The sequence below is a fragment of the Cherax quadricarinatus genome, chromosome 58 (assembly GCF_038502225.1).
Source record: "Cherax quadricarinatus isolate ZL_2023a chromosome 58, ASM3850222v1, whole genome shotgun sequence".
Classification (NCBI taxonomy): domain Eukaryota; kingdom Metazoa; phylum Arthropoda; class Malacostraca; order Decapoda; family Parastacidae; genus Cherax; species Cherax quadricarinatus.
The window spans coordinates 11340468-11357871 of record NC_091349.1 but is presented as its reverse complement, the minus strand read 5'-3'; positions in this window follow the sequence as shown (position 1 = coordinate 11357871).

Sequence of the window (17404 nt, the reverse complement as noted above, 5' to 3'; positions counted from 1 at the left end):
TAAAACTGATCCTTGTGGAACGCCACTAGTGACTAATCCCCATTCAGATTTCACTCCATTAATGGTAACTCTCTGCTTTCTATTGGTAAGCCATGCCTCAATCCATGCTAGAACTTTACCCCCTATACCATGAGCTGCCACTTTTCTTAAGTCTCTTGTGAGGTACTCTGTCGAAGGCTTTACTAAAATCCAAATAAACAATATCATATTCCTTATCACTGTCAACTGCCTCAAATGTTCTATTGAAGAACGTCAGTAAGTTTGTCAGGCAGGAACGACCTCTCGTGAATCCATGCTGAGATTCAAGGTGACTTCTGATAATGTCAACTATAATTGATTCTAATAACTTGCCCACTATAGATGCCAGGCTTATTGGACGGTAATTTGAAGGAGTGGACTTATCCCCTGATTTGAATATAGGAACCACATTAGCCATCTTCCACAACTCTGGCACAACACTGGTAAGGATGGACTAAGCTCCATCTTGCATTCCTTAAGTACCCTTGAAAACAACTCATCGGGTCCCGGGGACTTATTTTGTTTCAGTTTGTCTATCTGTTTAATAACCATGTCCCTCGTGACAGTAATATTAGTTAACTTAAATTCATCAGGAACTAAATAATTGTTAATTACTGGAATCTCATTTACATCTTCCCGTGTAAAAACTGACAAAAAATAGTCATTAAATAAGGAACACATTTCCAGTTCATTATCCGTCAGCTGTCCATTCCCAGATTTCAGAGGTCCTACTTTTTCCTTCACCTTCGTCCTATACACTTGAAAGAACCCCTTTGGATTAGTCTTTGATTCATTAGCAACTCTAATTTCATAGTCACGTTTAGCCTTTCTAATCGCCTTTTTTACTTCTCTTTTAAGCTGAACATATTGGTCAGTAAGGTTAACCTCTCCTCTTCTGATGCGCCTATAAATTCCCCTTTTCTCCCCTAATAGATGCTTTAGCCTCCTGTTAACCCATTTGGGATCGTTATTATTAGACCTAATTTCTCTCTGGGGAATGTATATACTCTGGGCACTGTGTACATTATTAAGAAAACAATCATAAGAGCAGATCCCTTCATATTCATAAGTATGATTATCGTCAATAAAATCATTAGCTAGATAACCCCAATCAAGATTAGACAGATGTTCCCTAAGTCCATTATAATCGGCAGAACGAAAATCAGGGATTTTTACTGTATTATCATTATTCTTGCATTCCCAATTAATGCTAAAAGTGATGGATTTGTGATCACTTGCGCCAAGCTCTTCAGTGATCTCCAGATTATTCACGAGTGTTTCCTTATTTGACAAGACTAGGTCTAGCAAATTATTACCCCTGGTAGGCTCAGTTACACTCTGTTTCAGAAAACAGTCCTGAACTGTTTCCATAAAGTCACTGGACTCTAGATTACCTGCCAAAGAATTCCAGTCAATTTGACTAAAATTAAAGTCCCCTACTATGACTATGTTACTGTGTCGAGAAGCCCTAACAATTTCGTCCCAAAGAAGTCTCCCTCTATCGTGATCCAAGCCTGGAGGTCGGTATATTACACCTAGAATTAGTTTTTCTTGACCCTCCACGAACTCCACCCAAACAGACTCTGTTACTGCTCCATCTATTTTTATACCTGTTTTTATGCAACAATTAATATTTTCTCGAACATACAGTGCAACTCCTCCCCCCTTCCCATTACATCTATCCACATTGAACAACTTAAATCCCTGAATATTACACTCAGCAGTCATATCCCGACTCTTTAAATCATACCACGTTTCAGTTAATGCAATGATATCAAAGTTCCCAGCACATGCTACCAAACGTAGTTCATTAATTTTATTTCTTGCACTTCGACTGTTAGCATAAAATACCATCATATGTTTTTTCTTCTGCACATTTTTCCTGTTCATCTTTGTTTTTACACAATTTCTGAAATTATCATTACCCAGAGTTACTCCATGACAGTTACTATTAAGATTCTTAATATCAGAGCATAAGTCAATATATCCTTACTCATTATTTATCATTTCTAAACCCATACCTCTAACTAATCCTAGTTTAAAGTTCTAACAACCCCCTCAACTGAGTTAGCAAGAAAACCCACACCTGCCCTGGATAAGTGAACCCCATCCCTGGCATACATGTCATTTCGGCCATAGAAGTTGTCCCAGTTGTCAATGAATGGTACTGCATTATCCTTACAGTGTTTATCCAGCCAACAATTAATACCAATTGCTCTGGACAACCATTCATTACCAACACCTCTTCTTGGCAAAATGCCACATATAACAGGGCGCCCCCCCTTCTTCCTAATTATGTCTATAGCTGTCCTGAACTTTCTAACTAAATCCTCACTTCTACGCTTGCCTACATCATTGCCTCCAGCAGTGAGGCAACTTACGAAGATATTTCGGTCCGGCTGGACCATGAACCACTCACAAGGGTATTTTTGTATTGTTCCACTCACGGTATTGTGCCTCTTTATTTCTTTCTGGTGTAGACGTTTATGAAGTCATGATTTGGTAAAGCTCTACGCAGAGCAAAACACGACTCGGTGAAGCTCTGAATTGAGCGAAACGTTGCCCCTGCAAAAGCCTTCTCTACAATGTGACATTTCTTCAACATTACCTACAGTCTTGCTATGTGATCCATAACAAGATTTACATGAGTCACAAACTGTAATCACCAGCGTCTTGAGATAAATGATAATTCTTATAAATAAGACACTTGAAATTTCCTATCAGTCAAGGTAATTCCTCGCCGACTATGGAAGGTATTCCCTCACATACACATTTCTTCATCTTCTACAGTTTTGGGGTGGATACTAGAGGGTGGGTAGAGACCTGTGGGCAAGTCTCCTGACATCTGTTGCCTTTAGATAAGATTTTTTGGGATTTTTAACCTGGAGTGTTAGCTACCCAGGATAACCCAAGAGAGTGAGTATGTCATTATAGAATGTCTGTCTTATTTCCACTGTGATCCTTCAATCTTGTCTCCCAGGATGCGACTTACAAAATGTGACTAACACCCAGGTGCCTACTTACTGCTAGGAGAACAGGGACAGCAGGTGTAAGGTGACTTACATCCAGGTGCCCACTTACTGCTAGGAGAACAGGGACAGCAGGTGTAAGGTGACTAACATCCAGGTGCCTACTTACTGCTAGGAGAACAGGGACAGCAGGTGTAAGGTGACTTACATCCAGGTACCTACTTACTGCTAGGAGAACAGGGACAGCAGGTGTAAGGTGACTTACATCCAGGTACCTACTTACTGCTAGGTGAACAGGGACAGCAGGTGTAAGGAAACACGTCCAGTACTACCACCCGTGTCGGGGATCGAACCACGGACACTCGATGTGTCAGACAAGAGCGTTACCAACTAGGCCATGGGACACCCTAAGCTAACTCAGCAGTAAGCAGGAAATAGTCCGATAAATCGTAAATAATCATCATTTTCAATTAAAAGTTTGATAATCTTCATATTTTAGCTAAAATCTGATGCAAAAAAATGCCTCCAACTACTTTGAAACGTCCAAATATTAAAAAAAAAGTCTGGGTGATAGCTGACTGTTGTGGTAGGCATCCTGGGGATGGGAGTAGTGTATTTTGAAATAAGACTAGGCCTAGAAGTAGGCTGAGGATAACAGCTCCTGGTTAATAAATTGGTCGGTTATAGGAAACTTCGGATGTAGAATATTGTCTGAGTAGGACAATTTAAAAACAGTCCTGTCAGGCTCTCATAGGTCTATCGCCTGCCAGAATTTCATAGGTCTACCGCCTACTAGGCTCTCATAAGCTTATCTTATAGACCAGTCACTTGCCAAGTTCCCATAGGTCTGCCACCTGCAAGGCTCTTATAGGCCTATTACCTTCCAGGCTCTCATAGGCCTATTACCTTCCAGGCTCTCATAGGCCTATTACCTTCCAGGCTCTCATAGGCCTATCACCTGATAGGCTGTAATAGGTCTCGGTTAATCTTAGACTCGTATAGTTTTCAGTTGTCATGTCTACAGTAATAACAATGTTATGTTATAACATTCTGGGGAAGATTTAACTGTGTCTGCAGCGCGTGAGAATGGGAGATAGCCATGTTTGATCCGAGGAAGTGGAGCAATAATTCCTTGGATTAAGAGCCCTTTCACCATCATCAAGGCATCTCCACTGAAGGTTCAATTTTACTGTTGTTAAAGTCTGATTATAGGGCATTCAGCTCACACACTGAGGTCCGTGGTTCGATCCCCGGTACGAGTGGAAACATTAGGACGTGTTTTCTTAAGACACCTGCTGTCCATGTTCACCTGTCACTCAAATAGGTACCTGGGTGTTAGTCGACCGGTGTGGGTCGCATCCTGGGGGTAAAATTGATCTAATTTGCCAGAAATGCTCTGCATAACTAGTGGCTGTCTATATAGTATGTCACTGATGTCAGCTGGACCTGTATACCTTGTACATGTACGTGTAGAAAATGAAAAGAAGAATTACCACTAGCACGATAAGAGACAACAATAAGTGTCAGGGGCCCAAGACTGTTCAACTGCCTCCCAGCATACATAAGAGGGATTACCAATAGACCCCTGGCTGTCTTCAAGAAGGCATCTAAAGTCAGTACCTGACCAGCCAGGCTGTGGTCCGTATGGCCAACAGTAAAATCCTGATGATAAATTAGACACATGTGCAACTCTTGGGTATCTTTATTGAGGAAACGTTTCGCCACACAGTGGCTTCATCAGTCCATACATAGGAAAAACTTGAAGAACAGGAGGAGAATGAGGTAATCAGTCCCTCAACCTTGAGTCGATGTGTTCAGTCCATCAATCTTGAGTAGAATACGGCATATGAGCGGAGAAGCAGTTTATAAACCGTATGGCAGGAGAGGTGCAGCAGTCATAGGTAGTGTCACATTTGTTCAATGTGGAAGTAGGTTGTGCCCAAGAATTAGGCAAGCGAAGAATTCCTAAGTATTAAGATCCCAAGAAGTTGCAGTGTCTGACAGGTTTGTAGATGAATGGTTCAGAGAACCGACATGTTGATAAATTAGACACATGTGCAACTCTTGGGTATCTTTATTGAGGAAACGTTTCGCCACACAGTGGCTTCATCAGTCCATACATAGGAGAAACTTGAAGAACAGGAGGAGAATGAGGTAATCAGTCCCTCAACCTTGAGTCGATGTGTTCAGTCCATCAATATTGAGTTGCACATGTGTCTGCAAGAGTTGCACATGTGTCTAATTTATCAACATGTCGGTTCTCTGAACCATTCATCTACAAACCTGTCAGACACTGCAACTTCTTGGGATCTTAATACTTAGGAATTCTTCGCTTGCCTAATTCTTGGGCACGACCTACTTCCACATTGAACAAATGTGACACCACCTATGACTGCTGCACCTCTCCTGCCATACGGTTTATAAGCTGCTTCTCCGCTCATATGCCGTATTCTACTCAAGACTGATGGACTGAACACATCGACTCAAGGTTGAGGGACTGATTACCTCATTCTCCTCCTGTTCTTCAAGTTTCTCCTATGTATGGACTGATGAAGCCACTGTGTGGCGAAACGTTTCCTCAATAAAGATACCCAAGAGTTGCACATGTGTCTAATTTATCAACATGTCGGTTCTCTGAACCATTCATCTACAGTAAAATCCTGGTTGATCAGTTTCTGATCCACCATGAGGCCTGGTCACACACCGGGCCTCAGGGGCGTTGACCCCCGGAACTCTCTCCAGGTATACTCCAAGCTATCCAATTCTCTATACTTATTTTTTGTGTAATATTTTAAAAATAAAATATATCATTTTAATTTGACTTTTTGACTCGCCAGGGGATAGCAATATACTTATTTTGAAGAGGATAATTAATATCTCAAGTGTATGTACACTAAGGCCTACACCAGGAGGTGTAGGCCTCCGTAAGCCTATCTTCCTCTCTTTGACCGATGTCTAATCTAATGCTAATTACAACAAGTATTATGGAAACTCTAATTCCAGAATTTTTAAAGGGGTGGAGGGGTAAGCCAGTGGAAGGCCTCGGTCAGATGACCAAAAGCTCCAACTGTGGATCATCATATAACTAAGACCCGCGTCAGGAAACACTTGTCCTGTTTCCTGACAAATCATACCAAACCTAACCTAACCTATCCTAACCTAACCTATCCTAACCCATCCCAACCTAACCTATCCTAACCCATCCTAACCTAACCTAACCTAACCTAACCTAACCTAACCTAACCTAACCAAACCTAACCAAACCTAACCTAACCAAACCTAACCTAACCTAACCTAACCTAACCTAACCAAACCTAACCTAACCTATCCTAACCTAACCTAACCTAACCTAACCAAACCTAACCAAACCTAACCTAACCTAACCTAACCTAACCTAACCTATCCTAACCCATCCTAACCGAACCTAACCAAACCTAACCTAACCTAACCTAACCTAACCTAACCTAACCTAACCTAACCTAACCAAACCTAACCTAACCTAACCTAACCTAACCTAACCAAACCTAACCTAACCTAACCTAACCTAACCTAACCTAACCTAACCAAACCTAACCTAACCTAACCTAACCTAACCTAACCTAACCTAACCAAACCTAACCTAACCTAACCTAACCTAACCTAACCTAACCTAACCAAACCTAACCTAACCTAACCTAACCTAACCAAACCTAACCTAACCTAACCTAACCTAACCTAACCTAACCTAACCTAACCAAACCTAACCTAACCTAACCTAACCTAACCTAACCTAACCAAACCTAACCTAACCTAACCTAACCTAACCTAACCTAACCTAACGAAACCTAACGAAACCTAACCAAACCTAACGAAACCTAACCTAACCTAACCTAACCTAACCTAACGAAACCTAACCAAACCTAACCAAACCTAACGAAACCTAACCTAACCTAACCTAACCTATGCTAACTTCTGCCTTCCGTATTGATCTGCTGCCCAGGATGGTTAATGGGGTTTAAAGCCTATCGACTACATTAAAGTGATGAGGCTGCAAGTCACTGTTCAACACTAGTTAAGACTATTATTATTATTATAATCAAAAAGAAGCGCTAAGCCACAAGGACTATACAGCGCTGCAGGGCAGGAAGGAAGCGAGGGCATCAGGTGGCAAAAGGGAGATGGATGAGCAACAGGTTACGGATAACAGCGGGGCAGTGGATGGTGAAAGGGTAAAGGGCAGCAAGAGACTGAACCAGAAAGGGCTGAGGGGAGTGCGAAAAGTATCATCAGAGTTTGTGGAGTAAATCAGTCGTTGTCAAGAAGTCAATGAGAGAGTCAGGATTAAAGGAGGGTCCATCAGCAAGAAGGGAAGGTAAAGAGAGAGTAGGAGAACGAAGACGACGTTGGAGGTAAATTCTGCGTGCTCGTTGATAGAGAGGGCAGTCTAACAGAATGTGGCTAATCGATACTGGAACTTGACACTGCTCACAGAGAGGAACAGGGTGCCTCTCCATGAGATACCCATGAGTAAGACGAGTGTGGCCAATGCGAAGGCGGGAGAGAGTGGTCTCCCAACCTCGGCACTGATGACAAGAAGACGGCCAGTAACCTATGCTCGGTTTAATAGAATGAAGTTTGTTACCGAGCAGAGTTGACCAACGTTGTTGCCAACGGGTGCGAAGGTGGGTAGCTATTGCAGCAAAATAGTCCAGAAATGGAACACCTCGATAGGAAATTGGTAGGTCATATACTGCTGACCGCGCAGCAGTGTCTGCCTGTTCATTGCCCTGTACGTCGACATGACCAGGGACCCAACAAAAAACAATATCTTTATGTTTGGTAGAGATACGGCGTAGCCAAAGTTGGATACGGAGAACTAGGGGATGAGATGTATCAAATTTTCGTATAGCCTGTAGAGCACTAAGGGAGTCTGAGACTACTACAAATGATGACACAGGCATAGATGCGATACGAATAAGTGCTGCAAGAATGGCATACAGTTCAGCAGTAAAAATGCTAGCTGAAGATAGTAAATGCCCTCGTACGACGCTGTCCGGAAACACTGCTGCGAATCCGACGCCGTCTGAAGACTTAGAGCCATCTGTGTACACAGCGGTGGCATGAGAATGAGAGTGGAAGTGATCAAGAAAAAGAGAGCGGGAAGCCACCGTAGGCAGTTGAGCTTTCGAGCAAGGGAGTGAGAAAGAACAGACCCGAACAGCTGGAACTTCCCAGGGGGGTAGGGAAAAGTGAGATGCTACATGAACATATAAAGGTGGTAACTGAAGGGAAGACAAGAGTGAAAGTAGGCGAAGAGAAAAGGGACGGAGCAAACAGGGGCGGCGAACGAATAAAGAATGTCTACTAATATCGGTGACCATTCTATAAATGGAAGGATTGTGTAGATCGTGAGAGCGTACATAGTAACGAAGGCAATGGGCATCACGGCGATCAGACAAGGATGGAACATTTGCTTCTGTATAGAGGCTCTCAACAGGGGAAGAGCGAAAAGCACCAAGGCACAAACGTAAGCCTTGGTGATGGATAGAGTTAAGGCTAGAGAGAGTAGCAGGAGAGGCCGCGGAATAAATCTGGTCACCATAATCGAGTTTCGATAAAACGAGGGCTGAATGTAGGCGAAGCAGAGTTCGACGATCAGCTCCCCAGGAAAGATGAGCAAGGGTTTTAAGAAGGTTTAGCCGGCTGTGACAAGTTGCCTTCAGAGAGGTAATGTGAGGTTTCCAGGTTAACCGACGGTCAAAGAGAAGGCCTAGAAACCTGACTGTATCACGTTCGGGGATACGGGAGCCATAGAGATACAAAGGATGATCGGAGATAACAGAGCGTCTAGTGAAAGTAATTTGGTGAGTTTTGGTACTTGAAAATTTAAACCCATGTGTGGTGGCCCAAGTGGAAACACGGTCGACCGCATGCTGGAGAGAAACTGCAATAAGGTGACAGTCAGCGCCTGCACAAGCAATAGCGAAGTCATCAACATAGAGTGATGACCAAATATTGGGTGGAAGAACAGAGGCCAAATCATTTATAGCAAGGAGAAAAAGTGTTGTGCTTAGAACACATCCCTGAGGGACACCTTCAGCTTGGACGAAGTCCGGGGAAAGAACATTATTGACTCGAACACGGAAATGTCTGTCAGTTAAAAAGTTCTTAAGGAAGGATGGTAGATTGCCTCGGAGGCCTAAGGAATGGGCCTGGGCCAAAATATTATACCTCCAAGTTGTGTCATATGCCTTCTCAAGGTCAAAAAATATGGCAATAACTGAGTGATTATTCGCAAAGGCATTACGAACATACGTATCCAAGCGTAGTAAGGGGTCTATGGTAGAACGACCCTTACGAAAGCCATATTGACTAGCGGAGAGACTGTTGTGAGTCTCTAAATACCACATTAAACGTCGATTTACGAGGCGTTCCATCACTTTGCAAACTGCACTTGTAAGAGCGATGGGGCGATAGTGGGAGGCATCATGTCCTGTAGTACCCGGTTTGCGGAAAGGGAGAACAATGGCAGATTTCCACAGCTGGGGAAGAACTCCTTGTGCCCAAATAAGATTGAAGAGGTGTAAGAGGACTACAAGGGCTGACCGATGTAAATGTTGTAACATACGAATATGAATGTCATCAGGCCCAGCTGCCGATGATCGGCAAGCTGAGAGCGTTGCCTCCAGTTCTTGAAGTGTAAAAGGCACATTATACTGTTCTTCTCCGAGAGAAGAAAAGTCCAAGGGTACTAACTCTCTGGCAGACTTTGAGGAAAGAAACGAGGGGCATAGATGGAGCCCTCGGGAAATACGGACCAGATGTGTGCCAAGTTCAATGGCAACGTCGAGAGGGTTTGCTATATCAACACCAGTGACCCGTAGAACAGGAGCCGGGTCAGGAGAGTATTTACCACTCAATTTCCTCACTTTTTTCCAGACTGCACTCATAGAAGAAGCAGAGGTGATGGTGGAAACATAGTCTCGCCAACAAGTGCGTTTAGCTTCACGGATGACACGGCGAGCGATCGCACGCTTCTGCTTAAAATCAACAAGTCTCTCAGCGGTTCTATTGTACCGGTACCTGCCCCATGCAGCACGTTTCAAACGTACTGCACGAGCACAAGCAGGAGACCACCAAGGCACGCACTTCTGAGAATGCCTGCCTGAGGTTTGGGGTATAGAATGAGAAGCTGCGGTATAAACTGATGTCGAGAAGATGTGTAGGAGCTCATCAATGGAGGATGAAGAAGGAACCTCACTAAAAGCAGTGAGGTGTGAGTAAAGATCCCAATTTGCCCGATCAAATTGCCAGCGAGGGCTACGGGAAGGTGGTGAATAGGAAGGAGAAGTAAGAATGATCGGAAAATGATCGCTGTCATGTAAGTCTGGTAGAACAGACCAGGTGAAGTCTAGTGCAGTGGAGGAAGAGCAGACTGATAGATCGATGCAAGAGAGAGTATGAGTACGAGGATCAAAATGGGTGGGAGTACCCGTATTTAAAACATGGAGGGGGTGAGAGGCAAGAAAAGCCTCCAACTGAATGCCACGTGAGTCACAATGAGACCCCCCCCAGAGGAAATGGTGGGCATTAAAATCACCAAGTAACAGAAGTGGTGGTGGTAAGGATGAAACAAGAAAGGCAAAGTCTGGGATAGAAAATGCTCGAGAAGGAGAGAGATATAAAGAACATATTGTAAACCACTTATTCAAGTGGATACGGGCTGCAGTGTAATGCAGCGAGGTATGGACAAATAGTTGACAGTACGGAATATCATTGCGTAGAAGAAGGGCACTTTCATTAAAGGTCCCATCTGAGAAAGGATCCGAAGAATACAATAAATTATAGCCTGAGATAGGTTGGAAAACAGCCGAGTGTAATTTTGGTTCTTGTAAGCAAGCACCAACAGGGGAAAACCTGGAAAGCAACATCTGAAGCTCACCCCGATTACCCCTGAGGCCGCGGATATTCCACTGTAAATAGGCCATGATTGGCGATGAAGAAAATATCAGGAATCTGTAGGTAAAGGCACCTACGGACTAGAGGGGTTAGAAAAGTCAACGTGTGGTGGCATTGGAAGATGTTCAAGTAGCGAAGGAACGGAGCGTTGCGAAGAATGGGGTTGTGAAGATGGAGGAGAGGGAAGAGAAGGAACAGGAAGTGAATCAGTGTCCATTGAAGGTTTAGTCTCTGCAATATATTCTGAAATGGCTTCAAGTGTTTCTGAATTCAAAGATGTATGGGAAACCATATTGGAGATAGGAGGAGGAGGGTGAGTAAAGATTGGGACAGTAATGGACTGTACCAAAGTAGAGGGGGAGGGAAAAGTGTAAGGGACTGGAGATGAAGTGTGGGGGGGGACAGAAGAGGTAGAAACCTGGGAGGTGACAGAAGAGGGAGAAACTTGGGAGGGGACGGGGGTGGAAGGCATAGTACGAGGAGGAGGGTGAATCTCCACACTTGTAATAGAGCCAGAGAGAGGGGAAGAACTAGGTACAGAGACTGGAAAGGTAACGTGTGGAGGTGGAAGAAGGGAAGGAAGGGGCAAAGAAGATTTGAGCAATGTGGATTTTTTGGACTTCTGAGTAGAGGGGCGATTGGTATTAGGTGTCGTACGAGGTCTTGTCGATACTGGGGCTTGTGAGGAAGGACGCGAAGATGCGAGAACAGACTGAGTTGTAGTCGGGACGTCAGAGCCAAGGACAGCAAAAGGATTAGATGCCGTAATGGCTATGGGAGGGGTAACAACAGAGGAGGCTGCAGAAGATGGGACCCCAGAAGTGGGGGGATGTTTGGAAACACGAGAATAAGAAACACGGGGTAGTCTCCCTTGGAGGCGGAGATGAGTAACTGCCATAGCATAAGGGAGACCTTCTGCCTCTTTGAGGCAACGGATTTCACGTTCATTTAAGTAGACCTGGCAACGGCGGGAGTACGAAGGGTGAGCTTCATTACAATTAAGGCAAGATGGAGGTTGACTGCAAGATGTATTAGAATGGTTGTCGGCACCACAGACTGGGCATTCGGCCATAGATCTGCAATATTTCGCTGGGTGACCAAAACGCCAGCAATTTCTACATTGTTGCGGTGTAGGTATCACCTTTCGAACTTGTAACCGATGTCCCGCGACATATACAGAGGACGGGAGTTCTCGGCTGTCAAAAGTTAAACGAGCCACATTGCAAGGGTAACGTCTCCGCCCCCGGGCAGGAAGGACATAAGTGTCTACTTTGAGGATTGGGAGATCCTGGAGTTCCAGCTGTTCAAAAATGTCATTGCCACATGACTGGAAATTCTGTTGGACTATGGTATGGGGCAGAATGACAGTACCACTACAAGAATTGAGAGAAAGATGTTTTTCAATAGTGATAGGAGTAGTATCGATATTCGAAAGGAGAGAAAGATCATGAGCTTGGGTAGCATTCTGGACAGTGACGATGCGCGTACCGCTCTTGAGAGCGTGAAATGAAATATCTCTGCCAACATGACGCAGGAGCGCTTTGGCAATACTATGGTCAGAAAGGTAGGCAGAAGAAGAAGTTGGTCTTAAAGTAAAGAATTTAGTCCATTGTGTGGTCCGAAATTGAGCGTGGAGAGGGAGTGCTTGACGTGTCGGTCGTTTCCGAGTAGAATGGGAAGGTAACGACGGAGCATCATCAGGAGATTGACGTTGGCGTTTAGGAGTAGGACCGGAGTTGGTCCGGCATGAAATGGGTGGGCGATTCGAAAATTGCCGTACCGTAGAGGGAGAAGCCGGAAGCATAGTCAAAGGAGAGCGGAGTTCAGACAAATCGAAGGAGTCAGTCGAAGCCCCGGTACCTGAAGCGGGTGAGGAAACAGCACCAGCAAGAGGTACAGGGGCATCAGGAGTGTCCGAAGAGTGGTCTAAACACAAGGCAGGGTCAGAATGGGGTGCGGTATCAAGAAGGGGCCCGGGGGTAGTGGTTTCATGGACTAGGGCTGCCATGGTTAGGTTACTCCTTTGCTTTTTGTTTTTAAGAAAAAAAAAGAAAGAAGAAAAGAAAATAAAAACAAAAAAAAGAATAAAAAAAGGGGGGAGCGGGGAGGAATAGTTCCCAGGAGGAATGAAAGGGCCGGAAATCTCCCTCCGCGCCCAAGAGGACTCGACACCGCTAGTAGCGCAGATGCAGCATGGAACCCGTGCCATACCCTACCCTTCATGCCAGTAAACCAGCAATCCGGGATAGCAACCTCACATCTGCCGAGCTACCTCGGTGGACAAAAGAGAGGGCGGCCGGATATCCGCCACAAAGCATACCTCCTTCAGCCACCACCCCCGGAATCCGAAAGGTGGCTTCCAGAGATACACCCGTCGCCCAAAAGACACCCAAAGCTACTCCGGGATACCGGAGAGGGATCGGGACATCCCTAGGCAATCCAGATTCCACGGCAAACTACGCCACCGCCAAGAAACCTCAACGGAATGGGATCGACCCCGGTGTCCTTTCCCCTACCTAGGAACTAGCGCGCCTGTGGGAGAAATCACGAAGGCTAAAAAGAGGAAGGGCAAAAGGGAGGGGTGAGGAGGAGGAGGAGGAATGGAAAAAGGGGAGGATGGGGAGGATGGGATAGGGGAGGGGAGAATGGGGGGTAATTAGGTTCGGTCTGAGGAAGAAGACCGACAGGGCTAATTCCTCAGACCAAGAGCCTCTTCACCACGCCAAGGAGCCCCCCTTGAAGAGGTGTACATAATACAACAGTAAGAGTGTACATAATACAACAGTAAGAGTGTACATAATACAACAGTAAGAGTGTACATAATACAACAGTAAGAGTGTACATAATACAACAGTAAGAGTGTACATAATACAACAGTAAGAGTGTACATAATACAACAGTAAGAGTGTACATAATACAACAGTAAGAGTGTACATAATACAACAGTAAGAGTGTACATAATACAACAGTAAGAGTGTACATAATACAACAGTAAGAGTGTACATAATACAACAGTAAGAGTGTACATAATACAACAATAAGAGTGTACATAATACAACAATAAGAATGTACATAATACAACAGTAAGAGTGTACATAATACAACAATAAGAATGTACATAATACAACAGTAAGTGTGTACATAATACAACAATAAGAGTGTACATAATACAACAATAAGAGTGTACATAATACAACAATAAGAGTGTACATAATACAACAGTAAGAGTGTACATAATACAACAATAAGAGTGTACATAATACAACAATAAGAATGTACATAATACAACAGTAAGAGTGTACATAATACAACAATAAGAGTGTACATAATACAACAATAAGAGTGTACATAATACAACAATAAGAGTGTACATAATACAACAGTAAGAGTGTACATAATACAACAATAAGAGTGTACATAATACAACAATAAGAATGTACATAATACAACAGTAAGTGTGTACATAATACAACAATAAGAGTGTACATAATACAACAATAAGAGTGTACATAATACAACAATAAGAGTGTACATAATACAACAGTAAGAGTGTACATAATACAACAGTAAGAGTGTACATAATACAACAGTAAGAGTGTACATAATACAACAGTAAGAGTGTACATAATACAACAGTAAGAGTGTACATAATACAACAGTAAGAGTGTACATAATACAACAGTAAGAGTGTACATAATACAACAATAAGAGTGTACATAATACAACAGTAAGAGTGTACATAATACAACAGTAAGAGTGTACATAATACAACAGTAAGAGTGTACATAATACAACAGTAAGAGTGTACATAATACAACAGTAAGAGTGTACATAATACAACAGTAAGAGTGTACATAATACAACAGTAAGAGTGTACATAATACAACAATAAGAGTGTACATAATACAACAATAAGAGTGTACATAATACAACAATAAGAGTGTACATAATACAACAGTAAGAGTGTACATAATACAACAATAAGAGTGTACATAATACAACAGTAAGAGTGTACATAATACAACAATAAGAATGTACATAATACAACAGTAAGAGTGTACATAATACAACAGTAAGAGTGTACATAATACAACAATAAGAATGTACATAATACAACAGTAAGAGTGTACATAATACAACAGTAAGAGTGTACATAATACAACAGTAAGAGTGTACATAATACAACAATAAGAGTGTACATAATACAACAATAAGAATGTACATAATACAACAGTAAGAGTGTACATAATACAACAGTAAGAGTGTACATAATACAACAATAAGAGTGTACAACATAGATACAACAGTAAGAGTGTACATAATACAACAGTAAGAGTGTACATAATACAACAATAAGTGACATGTACAACAATAAGAATGTACGTAATACAACAGTAAGAGTGTACATAATACAACAGTAAGAGTGTACATAATACAACAATAAGAGTGTACATAATACAACAGTAAGAGTGTACATAATACAACAGTAAGAGTGTACATAATACAACAATAAGATACAACAGTAAGAGTGTACATAATACAACAATAAGAGTGTACATAGTACATAATACAACAATAAGAGTGTACATAATACAACAGTAAGAGTGTACATAATACAACAATAAGAGTGTACATAATACAACAGTAAGAGTGTACATAATACAACAGTAAGAGTGTACATAATACAACAGTAAGAGTGTACATAATACAACAATAAGAGTGTACATAATACAACAGTAAGAATGTACATAATACAACAGTAAGAGTGTACATAATACAACAGTAAGAGTGTACATAATACAACAGTAAGAGTGTACATAATACAACAATAAGAGTGTACATAATACAACAGTAAGAGTGTACATAATACAACAGTAAGAGTGTACATAATACAACAGTAAGAGTGTACATAATACAACAGTAAGAGTGTACATAATACAACAGTAAGAGTGTACATAATACAACAGTAAGAGTGTACATAATACAACAGTAAGAGTGTACATAATACAACAATAAGAGTGTACATAATACAACAGTAAGAGTGTACATAATACAACAGTAAGAGTGTACATAATACAACAGTAAGAGTGTACATAATACAACAGTAAGAGTGTACATAATACAACAGTAAGAGTGTACATAATACAACAGTAAGAGTGTACATAATACAACAGTAAGAGTGTACATAATACAACAATAAGAGTGTACATAATACAACAATAAGAGTGTACATAATACAACAATAAGAGTGTACATAATACAACAGTAAGAGTGTACATAATACAACAATAAGAGTGTACATAATACAACAGTAAGAGTGTACATAATACAACATAAGAATGTACATAATACAACAGTAAGAGTGTACATAATACAACAGTAAGAGTGTACATAATACAACAATAAGAATGTACATAATACAACAGTAAGAGTGTACATAATACAAAGTAAGAGTGTACATAATACAACAGTAAGAGTGTACATAATACAACAATAAGAGTGTACAACAATAAGAATGTACATACAACAGTAAGAGTGTACATAATACAACAGTAAGAGTGTACATAATACAACAATAAGAGTGTACATAATACAACAGTAAGTGTACATAATACAACAGTAAGAGTGTACATAATACAACAATAAGATGTGTAATACAACATAAGAGTGTACATAATACAACAGTAAGAGTGTACATAATACAACAATAAGAGTGTACATAATACAACAGTAAGAGTGTACATAATACAACAGTAAGAGTGTACATAATACAACAGTAAGAGTGTACATAATACAACAATAAGAGTGTACATAGTACAACAATAAGAGTGTACATAATACAACAGTAAGAGTGTACATAATACAACAGTAAGAGTGTACATAATACAACAGTAAGAGTGTACATAATACAACAGTAAGAGTGTACATAATACAACAGTAAGAGTGTACATAATACAACAATAAGAGTGTACATAATACAACAGTAAGAGTGTACATAATACAACAGTAAGAGTGTACATAATACAACAGTAAGAGTGTACATAATACAACAGTAAGAGTGTACATACAACAATAAGAGTGTACATAATACAACAATAAGAGTGTACATAATACAACAGTAAGAGTGTACATAATACAACAGTAAGAGTGTACATAATACAACAGTAAGAGTGTACATAATACAACAGTAAGAGTGTACATAATACAACAGTAAGAGTGTACATAATACAACAGTAAGAGTGTACATAATACAACAGTAAGAGTGTACATAATACAACAGTAAGAGTGTACATAATACAACAGTAAGAGTGTACATAATACAACAGTAAGAGTGTACATAATACAACAGTAAGAGTGTACATAATACAACAGTAAGAGTGTACATAATACAACAGTAAGAGTGTACATAATACAACAGTAAGAGTGTACATAATACAACAGTAAGAGTGTACATAATACAACAATAAGAGTGTACATAA